At 38.1% G+C, this 21,998-nt stretch overlaps 1 pseudogene; it reads right to left on the bottom strand.

The window, feature by feature from the left end:
- Positions 1–2,037: 2,037 nt before the first annotated feature.
- LOC149186393 (PI-PLC X domain-containing protein At5g67130-like) overlaps positions 2,038–21,998 on the bottom strand; it is a 30,980-nt pseudogene continuing 11,019 nt past the window's right edge.

Below are 21,998 nucleotides of genomic sequence, written 5' to 3'. Positions count from 1 at the left end.
TATGTAGGTTAAGTATGCAAGGCTACATATAAGAAAACATTAAGGAGCTGAGGAAATTTTTATGTGGTCAAATCAAACATTCACACATCTAAAAATTAACCAAGAAGTTGGGTAACTTCTTTTAGAAAAATATTTTACTATTATGTAGACCATTTAGATATCCAATTCAAGTATCAATAATGAGCAGGTGTTGCTTGGGTTAGGACCATGTTGTCCTTCTTTTCCATCATACATTTGGGTTTGTGCATGTAGAGTCTCTTTCCACTTTCACAGGGAAGAGTAGTAACAAGTTTGTTGATGTTCTCATGCTGCATATAGAAGAGCTTTGTGTGCCTTCCAAATGAACTGCCTTTATTAGAGGTAGTGTATATGTCTTGATATGGAAGTTATCTGCTCTTTAATTGTTGTCGTCCAAAGATTGAGGTTTGAAAATCATCACACTGATAAGGTGGCTTGTTTAAGCATTGGAAGTCTTATAACCTGCACTATAGGAATATTTATAGACGTAGTAAGGGATGAGAAGGTCTAATTCAGCCCATTCAGTGGCCTTTCTTCTCATCTAGTAAATATTAGTTATAGTTGTTTTGGATCTGTAGAGTATATTTCCTTGTGTAGATATTTTAAATAAGAGGGTAATGTTTTCCATCTCATTGACCCCCTCACTCAAGTATCTGCTAAGATGTCTAAGAAAATACCTTTCATATTTCGATGAATATTTCGGTGATTCTTAGACATGTCGATTTCCACTGTATTATTATGCCCAGGTTGGAAAGGTTCTTCTCCATGAGTGAATGCCCATGTCTCGAATGAGAATAACTATGCTCCAAATGAGAATGTGTGTGTCCTTAATGAAAATTTATATACTCTGAATGAGAATGTCTATGCTCCAAATGATAATTTTCGGGTCCAGAATGAGAATGGGTATGTAAATGGTTGTTTTCAAAATGTTGATGAATCTCACTAGTGTTACCAACATGGTGAGACATACAGGCACAGTTTGTTTCTTCACTCTTTAGAGCACCATATTTTTTCCATAAATCATTCTACTAATACATAATTAACCTCACATTCACGTTTTTAACCTGAGCTTAATGCTACTATTTTTAATGTGAATGCCACCATTCTTGATCATCATCTAATCTCTAATTTTATCTGTGTCACCTAGTGTCATCTATGTTGTTGGAATTCATGTCATTTGGCTCACCTTTGTTTTCATTTGAGTTTTGTGGTGTTGTAGGAAGTACATGATCTTGTGCAGTAACCCTACACTCCTTTTTCCACAAGAAAGATGACATTAATTGCCATTACTTTTGGCTTGAAGGAATGATGGTGGACTCAAGGGTGAAATTATCTTGTGATCAACCAATTCCTCTTTCATATAACAGATTCCCACCGTCTTAGTTTTTCCTGACTTAGATTCTCAATTAAGAGGTATTTGTCCCAGAGCTAGAGCTTTGTAGTAAATGAAACAGGTATACCCTGTCCAAAGCTCTGAGAGGAATACATTGTCTAAATCTCTATATTAAATGCCAGAGGAATTATGTGTTTGGAGCTCTGTAGTAAATGCAACAGGAAAACTTCCTTCCATTTTTATCCAAAAATGGGACAAATCAGGTTGTCGTGCTTTGCATTTGAAGCATACACAAAATGGAATGTATGAGAAAATTTCGTAATGAATATAGAATGGTGTGAAAATAAAAATAGAACAATGATCAAATTCTAATGTGAATGCAACAATCCGATTTTAACATGGATCAATAAAATTTAACCTTTTGTGAATGTAATAAAACCCACCAAGGTTTAAGATTTGGGTTTATGTAAATTCAAAAACCCAAACCCACTTTCACTTTAGGACCATTAAAACAATGATCACAAATATATGTGAACGTAACAATCCTAGTTTAACACGGATCAATAAAATTTAACCTCTATGTATATGTCATAATACCACCAAGGTTAACTATTGTTCAGTGTAAATTCAAAAAATCAAGTGATAAATTGCACTTGAAAGAAACCCACTGCTAAGAAATTAGCCCTTCATTTTCTTGAGGCCCGGTGACACATGCTTAGAATGTTTAAGAGTGCATCAGAATTTTCTACATATATTTTGGGTAGACTAGGTTGATCTGAGAAGAAATTATTGAGAACTAGCGACTAGGCTTTTAAGTTTATATTCTTTGATTCAATGTGATTAGTGTTAGACCATGTTACCATACCAGCAACCACATCTGCAAAAATAATTGCTAATCAATCCCTCCATATACATCATTCAAGGCATGGGATAGGTTTTGTAAAACTTACATTGATTTTCCACCACGTAGTTCCACTAATAAGAAATTCCCTCTGAGGCCTCTTTGGAACTATTGACGTGAATATTATAAGACGATAGTTTTTCACAACCATGTCGCTTACAGTGGGCTAATCACTGCCATATTTGGGCATGGCAGACACATGGTACCAATACTTCATCAAATCGGCTTCGGTGAAGACTTTGGTCAAACCTTTGGTATATTTGACATAGTACTCGACGAATATGGTGATGATTTCTTAGGGATTGGCTGCCAGAAATGCCTGAATCTCCTTCAATGTATTCACAACTGACATTTTTAACATAACCATATTCCAAATAAACAAAAAATTTAAATATTGGTTTAGTTAAAATTAAACAAGGTTGACAAAATCTATTATTATTTGTAATCTATCAATGTATTTAATGCTTGACATGGCTAGGTTCAAATCTCTTAAATTAAATAGACCTCAATATGAGTTAGACTAGTTTAACTTTATATCCAAGGTTGTAGTTTCACTGGTTATCATAAATATTATTGGGTATTTGGGTAAATTAAAATCTCCTTAATAATGTGGACCTGGAGGTATGGTACATTGATTTACAACAAAAAATAACACCCTAACATCCCGAATAGCACTTCGAATGTAGACAATTATGCTCGGATGTATTTAATTTAATAATAAAAAAAAAAAATTGCAATAGCTAATCAAGGGACTTGGGATTTTAACCTAGAAAAGTTGTGAAATTGTAGAAATTTCCTCCGGAGGAATGATAAATCCAAACACCATTCTTGTAATCATACATGTCCAACATTAGTCCTCTAGCACAATTCTGCAAAAAAATCCAAAATTAAATATCCTAATTGCTTGAAGTCTCCGCTAAATTCCCAATGCTTCAAATACTCTAATTGCCCTAAAATATTTTACATGCCATACAAACATTTAACTGATCTGTAACATTAACTTCTTAGTTATTGTAAGTGAATCTTTGGACACTCGTCTACGATTCCTCTCTAATGATTGCATAAGAATTACGGGTCGTCAACCATGAGTATTTATTGAAAGGTAGGTCACCCACGTAAACAAAAATAAAAGAAAATGTCAATGATTTGAAAAGAAATTAAATGAAAATCAATTATAATCTTTCAAAGTTGAGAATGATGCCTTTAAAGTTGGATTTGTAGTATTAGTTCTAGTGCATCTATAACTCGAGTCACCCACTGAATTACACAATATGTATTGAAGACCTATGACACAACTGTTGTCCTTTGTACAAATATCATGGACCTGTTGAGAAAAAAAAGAGAAACAAGTGAGAATACCCTCTTATTGCCCTGATTGATTTTAAGATTAGTACAAGAAAAGTAGCAGATGTGGGCTATGCGATTTGATCCCATGACTTGGCAAATCCCACTGGAACAAGTTTCTCATGTGCCACTCGTGGGAAAAATCACAATTGCATCCATGAAAAAGATGATGCATCGTCTACAAACACATTACACATGTACTTCTGGTAATCCTAATACCAGTCTTCAGAATGCTTAATCTAGACTTGGGAGACAATGGAGCTAAACCTTGAGTGAAGGGAACATTTTCAATATTCCTCACACTTGGGCTCACACAAGTGTTGCATTCAGGTTGGACTGAGACTGACGACACATCCTGGGACTCGAACTTGAGACAACCGATGAAAGAAAAGACTGAACTCAGAGATCAGAGATGAAATCCAAGAGTTGTGAGATCCTTCTATGTGGTAAAATTTGATTTGATAGAGGAGGAAGAAAATCGAATGCTCTGATTGGCCAAATCTGCCTAGCCAAAGCCCGTAGAGCAGCACCTTCGGTGTAATTATATTTTTAGAATGTGGTAGGTATATTGTAATTGTTTTGAAATTAAATTATATTTAATTTATTACTTATATGTCATTTTTAATATAATTTTCAAATAAATATACATTAAATTATACTTAAAAATTAGTCAAAAATATTCTAAATTTTCAAAATGTTATATTTTGATTTCATAACTAATTAAAAAAAATAATATAATTAGCATATTCTAACTTTATATTGAAAAATAATTTATCAGAGAATGAGCTTTGCTAGGGTTTCAACCTGCCGACCCTAAAAACTTTTCTGCAATGTCAGTCCTTACAACCCTAGACATAATATCCATTCAGTGAATTTTTACAGTTCATATGAGTGAGATAGCTGGGAGGGGAGAGATCCTATTCTACCATAATGTTGTAGTTGAAGAATGAACAACAAGGGAGGGGCCTCAATGATGACCAGCAATGAGGGAAGAACCAAATGAAATCCACTAATGGGGGCTTATTGTCAAGCACGGATCAGGGGCCAATGCTTGCCATGAACAACTAAAAAACCAAGATTTGTGATTCTAAGCAATAAACTTGAAAATTACAGCAAGTTCATGAAGAAACATGCCGTGATCTATAAATTTATCGACATTTGGCGCTCGAAGAGAGATGTCATCAAATGTATCTAGCTAAAATGGTAGTCGAAAGGGCATATTTATCTGAAATGGGGTGCTTGAGGATTTTCCAAGGTGACCTTCACCAGCCTAGAGGATAAGGAGAGGGTGTCCAAAAATGGGCCATATTTCTTTTATAAGGCTGGTCTCTTCAATTGGGAAGAATGCTACAACCCGGATAAGGAAATATTCATGGTAGCCCTGGTTTGGGTGTTGTTATTTTCTCTTCCAGCTTTAGGGATCCCAAAATACTAGAAGGAATTGGTAATTCCATTAGACAATTTGTTAAAGTAGCAGATTCCACTCATCGAGATTGTTACACCTCATATGCTTGAATTTGTGTCTATATGAACATCACGAAACTCCTCCCTAGATTCATTGAGAAGGAATACCAATCTGAATTATGGAAACAACCCCTAGACTATGAGCATATACCATTTCATTGTTGAAAATTGCATGAATATAGATATTTGTTTAAATATTTCCCTTTGAATCAAATGGGAACAAGGGACCCAGAAAACCTCAAAGACAACCCTAAGCCCTAGGAAGATCAAGAGGGTTTTCAAGAGGTTACCAACAAAAAGAGGAATGCAAAATAACCATTGGAAAATGTTCAAAAAATGTAGCGGAAAAATCAAGCTAATAACAATAGATGTGAAGTATTGATGGAAGATAAGGAGTGTACAAGGGATCCAAGCCAACATACTGACACTGAAAATGTCAGGTTTCCACCCAAAGGAACAAATAAACTTAAAATGAAATATTAGGAAGAGCCCTCGGATGAGGAGGACAATGAAAGACCGAAGGACCATGAAAACATGGAGATCGATAGAAGGAGAGAGGAGTTGAGCACAAAAGAAAAAGTTCTTAAGAGGCTTTTGAATGAATGGCATAATATAAATGAAAGATTTATTCCAGAAGATCAAAAAAAAATTTATAGAGACACTTTTCAACAATATCAAGCCAAGCAAATCCAAATTTGCATGGATCAGCCAAAGCACCTTGGATCCAAACTAGGCAATAACCCAAATCAAGGTGCAAAAGGGAAATGGGGAAAGAAACGAGGTCAAAATAATTTACAGGAACCAATCCATGTTGTTGGGTATTTGTTGGTAAATTCAAAAAGGGTGGTACCGCTCTCAGTGATATTCCACCAAATTAATAAATCTTCTCAATGATAATCATCTCTTGTTATGCTCTTGACCTGCTAGAAGATGCCAGAATACCAAATATGCGAAGAAATACAACCCAGAACACATAACAAAATGAGAAATAACAACGTGTATTTTATTATTTAGAGATGAACGCAATGTTCACTTGCCTCTTCGAGGGGACAACCTCCAATAGAGCAGGGCTCGATTATAGAATAAGACATGAAGCTCCTCAATGGGGAGTCTCTATCCTTTATATCGGATTCATACATACAATACCATGGGTCAGTACCATGGTTTTATTAATACCATCTATCTAATACCATGGCCCATTTGCAACTAACTGTGGTCCCTTTCTTTAAATGCGGGCCAACCACTTACAATTATTAATATGGGCTTTATTGACTCTTCAACTAACTATAACTATGACTCGACCCTATTACATAAATAAGAGGTTAGGGTTGGACCCTAACATGCCCTCCCCCATAAAAATAGCCTTGTCCTCAAGGCTGAAGCTGCGGAAACTGTTGAAGAATAGTGGTTGGTTCCCAGGTTGCATCTTCAGGAGAGGTGTCTTTCCACTTGACGAGGACTTCCTTGATCATGCGGCCATGTAGGTGCCATTCTCGCGTGTCAAGAACCTATTCAGGTTGGAGCTAGATTGAACCTTCTTCATCCCATTCCAGTAGACTGGTTTGAATTCTGCAATTGTTCCCTACCACTTTCTTGAGGCATGAGACATGGAAGACGGGACAGATTTTTGCAGTGGGTGGAAAGGCTAGGTTGTAGGATACCTCTCCAATGCGCTGAAGTATTTGATATGGTTTGTAGAATTTTGGAGATAATTTTTGACGACCCTTGTCTTTGAGTGATTTTTGCTTGTATGGTTGCAGCCTCAAGAATACCTAATCCCTTTCTTGAAATGTGTGGTCTCAATGATGTTGGTATGCCTGTTGCTTCTTGCGATTCTGAGCTTGATGGAGATTATCTTTGAGGTGGGCGTTCATGGTTGCACGGTTCTATAGGAGTTGATCCACTACTTATACCTTAGAGCATCCAAGGATATAAGAGGTAGGTGAAGGGGGGAGTTGACCATAAACTGCTTCATATGGAGTCATCTTGGTGGCAGCATGATAGTTAGTATTATACCACCATTCGGCTAGAGGTAACCACTGTACCCATAGATGTTGCTTTTCTGAAGTGAAACACCTAAGGTAGGTCTCCAAAAATTTGTTGACTGCTTCAGTTTGTGCATCAATTTGGGGATGATAAGAAGTACTGAGTTGGAGTTGGGTTCCTTGTAGCTTGAAAATTTCTTGCCAAAAGTTACTGGTGAAGGTCGGGTCATGATCAGACACAATGGAAGTGAGCATGCCATGCAATTTGAAGATCTGGTCTATGAAATATTGAGCCACCAAAGTGGGTGTAAAAGGGTGGGGTAGGGTGCAAAAATGAGCATACTTAGAAACTCTATCCACAACCACCATGATGACTGACTTGTTGCCTGACTTCGGAAGACTAGTAATGAAATCCATAGAAACATCCATCCAGATTGAGGCAGGTATTGGACTTGACTATTTCTCCTTTGTGGCGCTGACACACATCACATTCAGCTACAAAAGTAAGAATTTCCTTTTTCATGCCTATTTAAAAGGAGGAACGATGAGTGCAACTATAAATCATATGAAAGCCTGAATGTACTACAGTGGGAGATGAGTGCAACTATGCCAAAATGCGCCTTTTGAGGGTGGATGTCAGTGATACCACTACTTTTTCCTTGTAGTGAAGAATCTCATCCTTCCAAGAGTAGCCCACTGTGGAATTTGGATCTGCTTGCAAGTTATGAATGAGTTGGGAGAGCGAAGGATGTGAAAACCATTCCTTGCAAGCTTCTTCAATCCACTCTGGAATGGCAAGAGAGATTGCTAGCAGGGTGCTGTCTTCCTCAAATTGGCATGATAAAGCATCCACTACGACATTTTCGCGCCCTCTCTTGTAAATTCTCTCATAATCATATCCCAAAATTTTGGCTAGCCATTTATTTTGCTGTGGCGAGGATAGGCGTTGCTCCAAAAAATATTTAAGGCTTTGATGGTCTGTGCGGATTTGGAAACACCACCCCAATAAGTATGGTCACCAGGTATCCACTACATGTAAGATGGCCATCATCTCCTTCTCATAGGTAGATTGTCCCAAGTGTTTCCCACTTAGTTGTTGGCTAGTGAAGGCCAAGGGTTGGCCTTCCTGCATTAAGACAACCTCAATACCCGTACCTGAAGCATCACATTCAATCACAAAAGATTTGGTGAAGTCAGGTAGTGCCAATATGGGAGTGGAACACATGGCATGTTTGAGAGCTATAAATGCCTGTTGTGCTTCATCATTCTAGAGGAATGAATTTTTCTTGAGAAGGTGAGTGAGGGGTCTAGCAATGTGACCATAATTGCGGACAAATTTGTGATAGTAGCCGGTGAAACCCAAGAATCCTCTCAAACTCTTCAGGGTCTTTGGTTGTGGCCAATCCTGCATTGCCTGGATCTTTTTGGGATCCACCCTGACACCTTCACACCCCACAATGTGGCCCAAATACTCAACTTATTTCATGCCAACATATCACTTGGACAATTTGACAAATAATTTATGCTTCCCGAGTAGTTACAAGAGCAGGTCTACATGCTAAAGTTTTTTTTCCCAAGTGAGGCTGTAGATGAGAATGTCATCAAAGAAAACAAGGACAAATTTTTTGAGATATGGTTTGAGCAGGTGATTCATGAGGCTCTGAAAAGTGGATGGGGCATTACAGAGACCAAATGGCATGACCAAGAATTCATAATGAACTTCATGAGTTCGGAAAGAAGTCTTCGAAATTTCTACTTCTTTCATGCGAATTTGGTGATAGTCTAAGTGAAGGTCTAGCTTAGTAAAGAATTGAGCCCCATTTAGTTCATCCAACAAATCATCAACAATCGGGATGGGGAATTTATATTTGACCATCAGCTTGTTGAGGGCCCTGAAGTTTGGACACATACACCATTCCCCATATTTCTTGAGCACCATGACCACCGGTGATGAATAAGGACTAATGCTAGGACGAATGACACCGACTTCCATGAGTTCCTTGATGAGTTTTTAAATTTCATTCTTTTGGGCGAAAGGGTATCTATATGGGTGCGCATTCGGTGGTTGTGCCCCTGGGGCCAAATAAATGCTATGCTCATGTTCCCCTCTCAATGGTGGAAGCTCATGAGGTTTGTCTAAGACCTACAGATGGTTGTTTAAGACCTGTTGCATCTCAGGATGAATATGAAGAGTAGGGGGATCGAAGGCCTGAATGGCATTAAATTGGGCGATAACTCCATGGTGGCCCTTTTTTAACAACTTTTCCATCCGATGCGAGCTGATGATAAAAGGAGTACCTGCTTGGAGTCCATGAAGGTGTGCGTGTGGTCATTCTTATTAAAGCTCATATATAACTCCTGGAAATCCATTGTGATTAGGCTGAGTGTGCGGAGCCATTCAACACCCAAGACAATGTCACACCCACCCATGTTGATGGCAAACATGTGGGTCTTTAGGTGGTAATCTCCCATCTGAAGTTTGATATTTTCACAGCGACTGTCACATTTCATTGTCCCCCCATCAACAATTTGTACCTGGAAATTAGAGACTGCTCTGACAAAACAATGCACAGCTTCTATGACTCTCTGATGGATAAATGTATGCATGTTTCCACTATAAATCAAGACTATTATAGGGCGATGTTTAATAAAACCTCTGATTTTGAGAGTTTGGGGAGAAGAAATTCCTACCAAAGCATGGAGTGAGATAAATGGTTCTGCTGGTGTAGATGGCAGCTCATTGTCCTATTGGTTGTCCTCATCTTCCTCGTCTATTCCCTCAAAGGATGGGGCTTCCTCAGATGAACTATGATCAGTAGCATCAATTTGAAAGAATTTGGGTTCCTTGCATTTATGCCTCGGGCAGTATTTTTCATCACAATAGTAACACAATCCCTGTTTTCTTCTTTCCGCAATTTCTGCCGGCCACACCTTTTGAACCTTAAGTGTTTGGGTAGTGCCCAAAGACTAGGTGGGGCATCCCTTGGCTATGAAATTTGGACGAGGCGACTGGGCTGCTAAAGTGCGTTCCACTTCGTGAGCCGTTGCGGAAGCTTCCAGCCATGTGGGTGGGTGGTGCATCCACACGTGAGCTTGGATGGCATCTTTAAGACCACTGATAAAACATTCCAAGTAGAATTCATCTGCCAGACCTCCTATGTGGAAGGCTAATGCCTCAAAGGCTATAATATAGTCATGTATTGTGCCTATCTGTCTAAGCTTAGTAAGGCGACCCAAAAAATTGGATTCACGTTCAAAGCGTTCAAAAAGGGATTTGGAGAATGCTTGCCAAGTAATTGGCCTTGCATAGAATTTTTGATGCCACTGCCACGATTGCCATATTTCTTGGTCCAATTAAAGGCCTCCCACACGTAGCTTAGTTTCATCATCTCTGATGTGATTCAGCGTGAAATATTGGTCCATTTGTGATAGCCATATTGCCGGATTAGAGCCATCAAATTTGTACATGTCCAACATGGGTGGTCGAGGGTGGGAATGTTGGTGGTTTCCATGGAAGTGAAGAGAATGGCTAGATTCTCCTTCATGGTCTTCATTAAAAGCATATGCCTCTGATTGTAATGCCAACTTGCCCTTTGTGAATGTGTCGTGCAATGTCTGGATCTGCCTCGATAATTCCTCCAACCTTTTTTCAAGGGATTCCATCTTCTCATTGGCCATAGCTTGAGCTTTGGTTTCTACCATACATAGATCCGGTTCACTTGTCGTCACTGTGAAAAAATTTGGGACTGCCCGAAAATTGAAGCTAACAAGTGAATGGTACGACCTCGCCCAACCCATCATCCTGATTTTTATGGGCTAAGTCTCTTATAAGCATCATGGGAGGGGCCTAAGGTATAGGAGCCACAAGCCTTCCTGCACAAATGGTTAGATCTATTTGCGAAACCCTCAATTGTAGAGTGTGAGTAGGAATGCAGTAGCAACCGAACCCCCGCTGCTAGATCTGAATGGTATTCTAGTGGATCTGATCATTGCGGCTGCACAAAACCCAACCTGCTAGATCTTATCGGGAAAATAACATGATGGGAAATCTTCAAAGAGACAAGGGAACTATGGTCTCAAGGAGTGTCAGGTGCTACAAATCGCAATATACATAAGGGCCCAACAGTAGTACTCGGCCCAATCTTTTAGGGCACTAACTAAGGAGGATCAACCGTACCCTTAGCTGTACTACCCAACTACCCTATCGTATGTGTGATTAATCTCCCCGATTGTTGTTCTTAGTGTACTGTAACAGCAAGATGGATGATGGTTTAACTACGACGAGGTTTCAGGTGAGCCTAGGGGGCTTCCGATATACCTATAGGGTACGTGGAAGACTGTCCATGTGTGGTTCTGTCTAATTCGCTACTACTCGAAGGGGTACCCACAGGGGTTACAAGGGAGTCCAAGAAGCATGACCACCTCTTGTATTTCCTACATGCATGCCTCACCAAATCCATAGGTTTATGTGCTCAACGACAAATCCCGTGGTTTAAAGACGCCAGAAAATGTCTCTAGCCAAAAAAAAAAAAATCTGCTACAAATGGAGATACCACCGGCCCTGGAAAGTGCTCTGATACCACTTGTTATGCTCTTGACCTGCGAGAAGATGCCAGAATACCAAATATGTGAAGAAATACAACCCAAAACACAAAACAAAATGAGAAATAACAACATGCATTTTATTATTCAGAGATGAAAGCAATGTTCACTTGCCTCTTCAAGGGGGCAACCTCCAATACCATCTATATAAGGAGTTGTCCATAATGCGACTTTTTGGAGATTCCGGTGACAGAATCCGGCGGACGAAATTGAGGTCAAATCTTGATTTGTTGCAGTTAAAATGGTTTTTTAACTGCATATTTGGATTCAGAACCCTGGAAAACCCCTAGGACGCTTTCATTGTGCAGAAACTAGCTATCAAACTTGCGATTCCAATAAATTCCTGCTGGATTTCGACCGGAAAAACCCACCGGAAAGGCTTTCAAAAAGTCGCGTTATAGACAACTGCTCTATATAATACCATGGCCCATTTGCAACTAACTGTGGTCCCTTTCTTTAAATGCGGGTCAACCACTTACAATTATTAATATGGGCTTTATTGACTCTTTAACTAACTATAACTATGACTCGACCCTATTGCATAAATAAGGGGGTTAGGGTTGGACCCTAACATCTCCTATAATGTGAGAGGCCTCAATAGTCGAGGAAAAAAATAAAGGAAATAATCAAACAAGAAAGACTGATCATTATGATGCTTCAGGAAACTAAAGTATCTAAGGATCGATTGAAAGAAATTGTTCGAGGAATAAAACCTCATTATGAGGTTATGGCCTTAGATGCCATAGGAAGCACAGGAGGCCTGGCTATCCTCTAGAATCCAAGAGAGATAATCTTTGACAATTGGGTTAGCTTCCTTGAATCCTCTCAGGGAGATTTAGGGATATAGGAACCTAAGACTGGGTGTTAATGTCGGCTTTTTATGGCCCCATCATTATAAGAGAAAATGAGGCTTTCCTTAAGAATATAGGAAAGATTAGAAGTCTATGTTTGGAGGAGATTTGGATAATCAATGGTGATTTTAACCTAGTTTCCTCTGCGGAGGAGAAAATGGGTGGGATAAGTAGAATGGTTTCAGAGATGGAAGTGTTCAGAGGCCTGATTATGGAGCTAAAGTTGGTAAATATTCAAACCATTAATGGGATATATACATGGAATAATCGACAGGAAGACTCTCATCAGGTTGTTTCGCAAGTAGATAGATTTCTAGTTTCAGAACAAATGATAAGTAGGGATACTGTTTTTGAAGCTTCAATCCTTCCTTGTTCGGGGTCAGATCACTGGTCGATTAGGTTGGAAATGGACCTAAATTTGGTGGCTTGAAACAAGCCTTTCTGATTTGAATCCTTTTGGCTTAGGGACCCTTCGTTTTCGGGTAAAACGGAAAGTTGGTGGAGGTCCAATACTATGCAAGGCGGGAACCATATGCATACTTTCTAGCTCAAATTAAAAGACCTCAAAGAACAAATAAATTGTTGGAACCAGTTGAAGTTTGGAAATATTATGAAGGAGCAATGACGTCTTCAAGAGAGAATGCAGGGGATCCAATAATGTATAATCATAGAAGGTCAGTCAGAGGAATTGGTAGTGGAAGAAGGTCAGATCTTGAATCAGATCGAGGAAAGGAGGAAACAGAAGGAAATCCTTTGGAAACAGAAATCTAGAGTCCAGTGGCTTAGGGAAGGTGAGAGGAATACAAGATTCTTCCACAAGGCCATGATTCAACATTGGCAGCATAATCAGATCTTCTCCTTGAAGGATACTACAGGAAATCACCTTGCTCAACATGAAGAGATGGAATACCTTCTAGTGGATCACTTCCATTCCCTTCTTTCGGAACCTATTCCTGATCGATGGGAGGCTATTCAAAGACCCAACATATTCCTCACATGGTCAGTAGGGATCAGACTCTTACTTTGATGAGGGTGGTGACACTAGAGGAAATAGAGGAGGTGGTCAAAGGTATGGCCAGAAATAAATCCCTGGGACTTGATAGATTCACAGTAGAATTATTTCAAGTTGCTTGGATCTTCATAGGGAGAGATATCCTGGACGTGGTAGAAGAATCCCAAAGGACACAAAAGGTTCATCCTAGTCTTAATTATACTTTTATTTTGTTAATTCCTAAATCAAACCATTCTGAGGATCCGTAGGGTTTCAAACCTATTTCCCTTTGTAATTTCATTTATAAAATTATCTCCACCATTATGGTGAAAAGGATAAAACCTCTTTTTCCCAGTTTCATATCTCCGGAACAAACTGGTTTTGTTGAAGGCCGCCAAATTCTAGATGGAATCATCACTTCCCAAGAAGTTGTCCACTCTCTTAAACAACTTAAAATTCCTGGTATGTTGATCAAGCTAAGCTTATCCAAAGCATATGATCGCCTTAGTTGGTCCTACCTCCTTAGTATCTGGAAGGCTTATGGTTTCGATTCGAGATGGATGAGTTGGGTCTCCTCCCTCATTTCTTCACCTGACATTTCGATCCTAATTATCAGTTGATCCCTTTCCAAAACCTTTAATCCATATAGAGGTATTAGGCAAGGAGATCCACTATCTCCCTTTCTTTTCATCCTAGCTGTAGAAGGCTTGGGCAGATATATCAAATCATCCTCCCAATCCTCTCATCTCAAAGGCCTTCGTCTATGGGGTAATGATCTCCGTATCACTCACCAACAACTTGTGGATGATATCATGTTGTTTTGTAAAGTCTCCCTTCATGAAGTTAGAAAGTTAAAAGATATCCTTCATGAGTTTATGCAACCCTCTAGAACCCTGATAAATCAAATGTTTTTTTTTCAATACCCTTGTTCCCATCTAAACCGTCCTAGCTCGCTCCCTAGGCTTTGGTATTGGATCCTTGCTAATCAAATATTTGGGTATGCCTTTGGTTATAAATTCCTTAAGAAATTCCTATTAGAAAGATCTTCTTCAGAAAATCCAATCGAAGCTCAATGGGTGGGCTTTTAGGGCCCTAAATCTAGTTGATAGGGTGATTCTTTTGAAAGCTATTCTATAATCCATTTTGATTTACCAACTCTTGGGAATGGAAACTCCCAAATCATCATGTATTTCCATGACAAATATTATTTTTCAAAAACTTCCTCTGGAGAGGAGCCCAGAAGGCTAAGAAATGGGCCCTGGTTTCTTGGACCAATGTTATAAAACCTAAATTAGTAGGAGGTTTAGGTCTCAGAGATCTGTTGATCCTAAATCAAGTTCTGGGGGCTAAATTGTGGTGGATATGGTTAAAGGGTGGCTTTGACTTGTGTAAGAAAATATAGACTAGAAAATATAGAATGTCAAACTCATTAGAAGGAAAATTAAGACATTCGAATACCCCAAAGGGCTCATCAACTTGCAATGTTGAGTCGAATAACAAAGATCTCATCAAACACCATATATTCTTGGAGATTAGGGATGGGAAAAGTGCTCTTTTTTGGAAAGAATCATGGCAACAGAGAGGGAAGTTGTTCAATAGGAAAGACCTAGGGGATATCTTCCTTTTTCGAATAGGAAAAATTGATCTTTGGTGGATCAATGCTGGAGTCCTACACAAAATGATCTGGTGTGGAGACAATGGAAATGCCATCATGATTGGATGAACCCTCTAGCAACTAGCCAATGGAAAAACCTTGAAAGAGAACTCCAATCTAGGAAAATTGTGAAACAGGGAGGCCATGATTGTTAGAAATGGAAGAAATAAGATATATTATGAAAAATGGAATAAATAACATATATTTTGAAACATAGCAGCTCACAAGTGAGCAAGCTTCACCTAGATACTGCCTCACGGATAACGTTCTTACTAAAGGTTGATAAGCGCACTTTTTCAGGCCAAATCCCATGTTGGTCAAAAGCTAGGGAAGCACAAATGTATGGAATAAAACCCGCGCTGCTCCAGTTTTACCTCAAGAAAAAAAATCCCATGCTATTCCTTATCACTTCATCTCTTTGCTAGGCCTCCTTCATACCAGCCACCAAGAGCCACAATTCTACCACTTGAGCACTCCCACATCCACCAAAGAACACTGACTTTGATACTATGTTAAAAATGGAATAAATAAGATATATTATGTAACATAGTATCTCACAGGTGAGAAAGCTGCACATGGAGACTGCCTCATGGAGAACACTCTACATTGATCACTATTCATCAAGAATATATAAGTTTACATGAGAATAGGAGAGTTAGAACTAACACCTAGAAAGTAGGAACTAATTCCTAAACTAGGACACACACACAACTAATGAACAGACTCTCTCCAATAATACAAATTCTCCATTAATTTCAACAATGATATCCTTAGATGGGGGTACTCCATCAAATGTATGTTCAATATTTGGGAGTCATACAAATTAGCAGCAGAAGAAACCCAAGATCACCACAACGCTATATGGATAAAGATATGGACAAAGCACCTCTGGCCTAAAGTTGCACACTTCTTGTGGCTTGTATGTCGAAGAAGAATTCTCACTTGGGATCAACTACAGAAAAGAGGAATTCAAGGGCCCTCATATTGCATTCTATGTGGCCTTCAAAATGAATATCTTGAACACCGTTTGAATTAATGCTCCTTTGTTGATCAGTTATTGAGGAAGCTAGGCCACCTCTTTGGTTACCTAGACCATGAGCAAAATAGTATCAAGGAATCTATAGAAATTTGGAGAAAAGGGGTATTTTCGAGCCCAACCTTGAATCATGCTTGGGGAGTGGAAATTGACTTTCTCCTATGTTAAATATGGAAAGAAAGAAACATAAGGATCTTTAAGGACCAACAACTATCTCAGGAGGGAGTATGGAATGGGATTGTCCAAAATATAAGAGAAACAATTCTAGCGGATCAATGGCATCTGAATGATTGGCAGGTTTTTTCTCATGAAGCTAAGATCATTCACCTCCTAAATCTATCCTTGCAAATGATTTCTCCCTCTTCCTAGAAACTCATGGTCTCCCCCAGATCCTCTCTAATTCGTTACTCTACTGCCTCAGAAGGATTCTCAAAGCTAAATTTTTGATGGGGCTTCCAAAGGAAACCTTGGTGAGGCTAGGTTTGGAGGTTTATTTAGAGACTCGCAACATCAAATCAAACTCATCTATGTAGTAGACTGTGGCTATGCTAGCAATAATGAGGCAAAATTTAATGTTGTAATGCAAGGCCTCCTCATAGCCAAAAGAGAAGGTTACATAAAACTGGTGATAAACGGGGACTACAACTTGGTGATAACAGTTATTAAAAAATTGAATCACGGATCAAGTAGTGAGAAGATTAGTCATAGTTGGAGGACTGGTCGATTAGTGAGAAACATAGGCGATCTTCTACCTTGGTTTGAATATATCATACCTTCCCATGTTAGGAGAGAAGGAAATGAAGTAGCAGATTTCTTAGAAATCTAGGGTTGTTTAAATATTAGAAGGACTTTGGATTCTCCATGGCCCTCACAAGACCTTCGAGAAGAGATGGATAGTCTGAGGCATATCTTGGATCACGATGCTAGAGATAACAATGATCCTAACCAAGTTATGAATTAGAGACCCTCGATTAAGGTGTGAGCTGACAGTAGAGCATCTCTGGAATCTATGACATGGACATCGCCTCGATAAGAAAGGACGATGGGTGATTAAGTTATGGCACTCACACACTTGCTCTCAACCGCAAGGTGGCACTACACATGGAGTTATCAATGGTGACAGAAGAGGATGAAGGGACATCTCTTTGCTAGGGTTTTATGCTAGTAGCTCTGAACGTTTAGGTGACATTGCAATTGGAATGGTTACATTGTTTCTGGAGAGCTTGGGGATGAACGTGAAGGAGCTTCGCGAGGTCCGCCACCTTAGTATAGACATTTTCATCCTCTTCCCTGTGGTGAGTGACAGTAGGTATGTTCTCTGAGTGTGTTGGAGAATCATTTCCAAGCCGATGTGTGGGGTAAGAAGGAAAATCATCTGTGAAATTTGGGGGGGAAGTGCTGATTTTGTTTATGGGTTGTCTGAATATTGTAAAATTATTTTTGTCTGTTATGGAATTTTACTCTCTCGGATGGGCATGTGTTTGCAGTATGTGCACTAGAATTCAATATGCATCTACTGCATGGAGGTTTGTGTCTATTATCTTATTTTTTCAATGAACCTACTGGCATTTAAGAGAAGGGGTCTCCTACGTAAGGATACACCCGAATCAATTCTATGTTTTGTCTTAAGATGGCTTGGTGAGCCCTAGGTTGATGCGTTTGGCATCTCTTGGCAAAACCATTTCATATCCATGGAAAAATGTTTAGTTTTTGGCCTTACTGCTCACTGTTATATGGATTTCTGTTGTGGTATACTTATAGGTCTAAATTTTCAGTGTGTGTACCAAGACCTTAAGTTTGTCAATTGCCTCAAGCTCGAGGTCTTAGCTCTCTATTTCAGGGTTTCATATCATTTTGGTGTTTTGTTGAAGTTCAACATGGTGCGGCCCTCCTCCGACAAAGGAACCTTGACTAATGGAGGTCGTGGGCATAATATAAATGTAGGTCAGCGATGGGGAAGTAACTAACCCCAGCCATGTCCAATTTAGGGTAGGGGCCGCAAATCCACTTCGAGTCTCATTCAAAAAAATGTCGATTCATAACAGACCGACACGCAACCTCATATTCATCAGTTAATCTCAGATAGGGAAGTAGTATTAAACCAACAAGCAACTGATGCAGATGTGGATATGGAGGAATGGGAAGACCTGGTGCCGAATCCTGGACACTTTAGAGGTTGGTCCTCTTAATCTAAATATATTGTCTATCTTTAGCGGTTGATGAAGAATATCATGGTAAGAGCTTTGACGACTCCCTCAACTGGTCCCTCCAAGACAGATCCTAGACTCGAGGAAATTCACAAGGAATTACAACTTATAAAATACAGATTCATCAACAAAATGCCCACCTCAGCTACATAGAAAAAAATATTCCATGTCTCCCTCAGACGAAATTACCTGGCTCAAGTGCGAAAGACCTAACACATGTGGATTCTTCAGATGATTAGTAGCATGTCTTGCATAGTTTGGGCTTTAATTTTTTCTTTTTATAGATGAAGGCTTTGTAGACTTTGATATTATGTTTTAGTTATCTATATTTTAGAAGAATTAAGGATACTCAAACATATATAGGTTTGTTAGATAGTCTCAAACTATTATGTTTTTGGATGGCTTATAATGTGGTTAGGTGGCCAACATATATGGTTTCCCATTGGGCAGGTTGAGGCCACCTGACCATTAGAATATGGATGTAACTGACCTTTTTTTAAATGAGAATGAATGAAATGCCAAGCTTATATATATATATATATAATGAAAAAGGAAAAATATAATATAAAAGAAAGAAATTGATATGATTAAATTTCATGTGGTTCGAATATCTATTTTCAAAAATAAAAAATATAATTATCCCCTATCTACTCATGGAATCTCTGTGCAAATTTCCTGAAACAAATTGTCTCTAATCATATCAGTGGAGATCAAAGGGACAAAAGAGGAATTAATGTCCGGGAAATCTTGCCAGGAAAGTTGTCTCGTTCTTCAAAGTTGGCTACCTCACAAAACTAAGAGCCCAACAAATCGTTGTCTTTATATAAGATAATGTGAATAGTAAGTGAAATAACAACCTCGCTATAGGCGTGAAACAGTGGTAGCTGGTAGACTTAAGGGGCATTGTCAAAATCAATTTTACAAGTGTTAGATGATATTGTCTTAAATCTTAAATGAGTTTCATCTTAATTGTCATTGTGTGGAATATAAAACTTTGTCTTAAAATATTTTTTTCTTAAATATAAAGTTTTGCTTTAAAATATTGTCTTAAACTGTTTTTATCTTAAATATAAAATTTCTTTCAAAATATTTTTTTCACTGTTTTACTTTAAATACTGTTTTTACTTTAAATATAAAATTTAGTCTTAAAATATTATTTTCTCACACTATTTTTGTCAATTCAATTGATATTAAATTAAAAAAAAAATTCCTTAAAGTACGAGTATTAGTGAATATATATTTCTTCTCGCCTTAATTTACATGTTATGAATTTACTTAAAGTGCAAATCCCTATGAGTGGTCCATAAGATGTGAAGGGTATGAATGACCTTGTATCAGAAATCTTTGTGGCACAATTTTTATACATATTGAATGCAATTTAACTTTTCCATTGGTGTGCGTGCAGGCAATCTAAATAACCATAAGAATCTTTTGAAAGCAGTGATGTTACAGGGTTCCTTCAAGTGTAAAAGTGAGATAAAACGAGGAAGCAATTAGGATAAACTATAATAGAATAAAATAAAGTTGGAATAACCCTATGCAGAGAATGATCAAAGTTTTCAAGGAAGAAAATTGTAGCATAGGTAGGAAATTATCATCTAACGTAAGAAATGGCTTCAGAAAATTGGAAAAAAATAGGTACGTTCATTGCCGCCTGATCTAGTGTATAATTAGTCATACCAAATTAGCAAATCAATAATGTGTTTACAACTTGAATTAGATCACGTCTCTCAAATCAAATAATAGAGCCAACGGCTCCCATTGAGTTTTCTTGATCTGCAGTATTGAGAAAGGGGCGGCCTCTCTTTGCATCGCCCTTTGTTAATGCCTTCACAAGAGTACATGGACTCAGTCTTCAATATCTACTCCATTGGCTGCCAGTGAAACTCCTGAAATCGATGGATCGATGGAGAGAAAAAGAGAAAGGATGGATTATAAAGATAATAATTGGATGAATGAATGCATACGGATCCCTGTCAAAACGCACATGGATTGCACACATACAATTATTGTACCCGTCAGTTTTTTTGACAATTCCAATAGACATCTTGATTAATGAAAATGACTAAGGTATGGGATGGTAGGGGAATCTCCAAGCGATTATATGCTGTCTGTCAGATGCCCTCGGACTCCAACACAATCAGAACTGAATGTGGTGATGTTTCCTCCGCAGATTGCGAGCAATGCCCATACATGACTGCATCTGTTTTTGTGTATCCATTAGCCTAACGTACTGCACGGAATCGAGGAACTATAAAGAGTTAGTTTGGTTTGATTAATATTATCAGATTTTGTTTAGACAAATATGAAACATATCCCAAGGAAATGGAGATCGATGATACGTTGACAGGTGCATTGAACATAAGTTTAAAGATAAGTTTGTGTTTTAGTTGCCGCAGGTATAACACATGCCCTAAGACAGCACAACTTTTTAGGTGGCCTAAATACACATGTATTAAAAACCATTTAAATGGATTCATTGGCATCAGATCGTTGTCTGTAATCTTCAATATTATGATGATTGAAGATGCGCTTTGAGGAGTCGAATCTTTCCATAGTTTTATTTTTCGTAACTCATTTCTTTATAGTTTTTTTATTTACTGTTATGCTAGAGGCGATTTATTGGTAATTTCACATGAGTTGAATTTATATTGTGGTTTTATAAGTAGGAAAAGTACTTTAATGTATTGGATGATATTGATGGGTGAGAGGAGCTTTAAATTAAAAGAGGGAAAGGTTTAAATAATCACAATTTAAGAAGTATGTTTATAGTGTACAAAAACACTTAAATATTTACAAAAGGATTTTAGTTTAAATATTTTGAATTTAAAATTTGATATTTAAAATTTGTATAGAAATAATATAGTTTTTTTAAATCGTGAATTTGTATTAAATTTTTTTAGTTGGAAGAGTAGAACCTTATACATCATCATCTATAGCTTTTACTACAGCCTTCAAATAGATTCAAAGTAAGTTGATTCCAATTACACCGTTTACATATTTTAGTATCTACTATTCTAAATTGAGTGTCTTTATACCACTTCCAAACTGACCAACATGCATGCATGGTATAGATGGAAATTACATATCTCCTAGCGAGTGGATAAAATTTTCCGGTCGATCAGCGAGCGGTGTTGATTGACGACTTATTAATGTGACTATTGTATGGGAAATGAACAACGTCCGACTAGGTTTTATTAATGCTTTTATTGATTAATGTGAAATGGCTTGCCAACTACCAGACATCTAGCTGTTTAATATTTGAAAACCTACCTGGTGCGCCAGAAATCACTTGAGCATTCTCTGAATACAATTCTACGCAGTTTCCAAGCACGAGCAGGAGTAGGAGTAGGAGCATGAGTAGAATAGGTTGCCGAGCACGAGTAGGAGAAGAACAGGTTGGTTTCTCAATTTTTTACTCGCTACAAGATTCACTCAAGTGCCCCCAAATTGCAGATTGTTGTGTCGAAATTAGAAATGAAGTTTACATTGATTCAGATTACATAAACAAATGAAGTTATAGAGTGAGATTCAATAATATAAATCATCTCAAATAACTGAAGATGAATACAAACTTCACTATTTAGTTTCTACAATGAATTGATATCATTG

This window comes from Pinus tabuliformis, chromosome 3_1 (genome assembly GCF_031772625.1).
Source record: "Pinus tabuliformis cultivar Carrire ecotype Pingquan chromosome 3_1, CPIR1, whole genome shotgun sequence".
Classification (NCBI taxonomy): domain Eukaryota; kingdom Viridiplantae; phylum Streptophyta; class Pinopsida; order Pinales; family Pinaceae; genus Pinus; species Pinus tabuliformis.
This window is presented reverse-complemented; position numbering and strand designations above follow the sequence as displayed.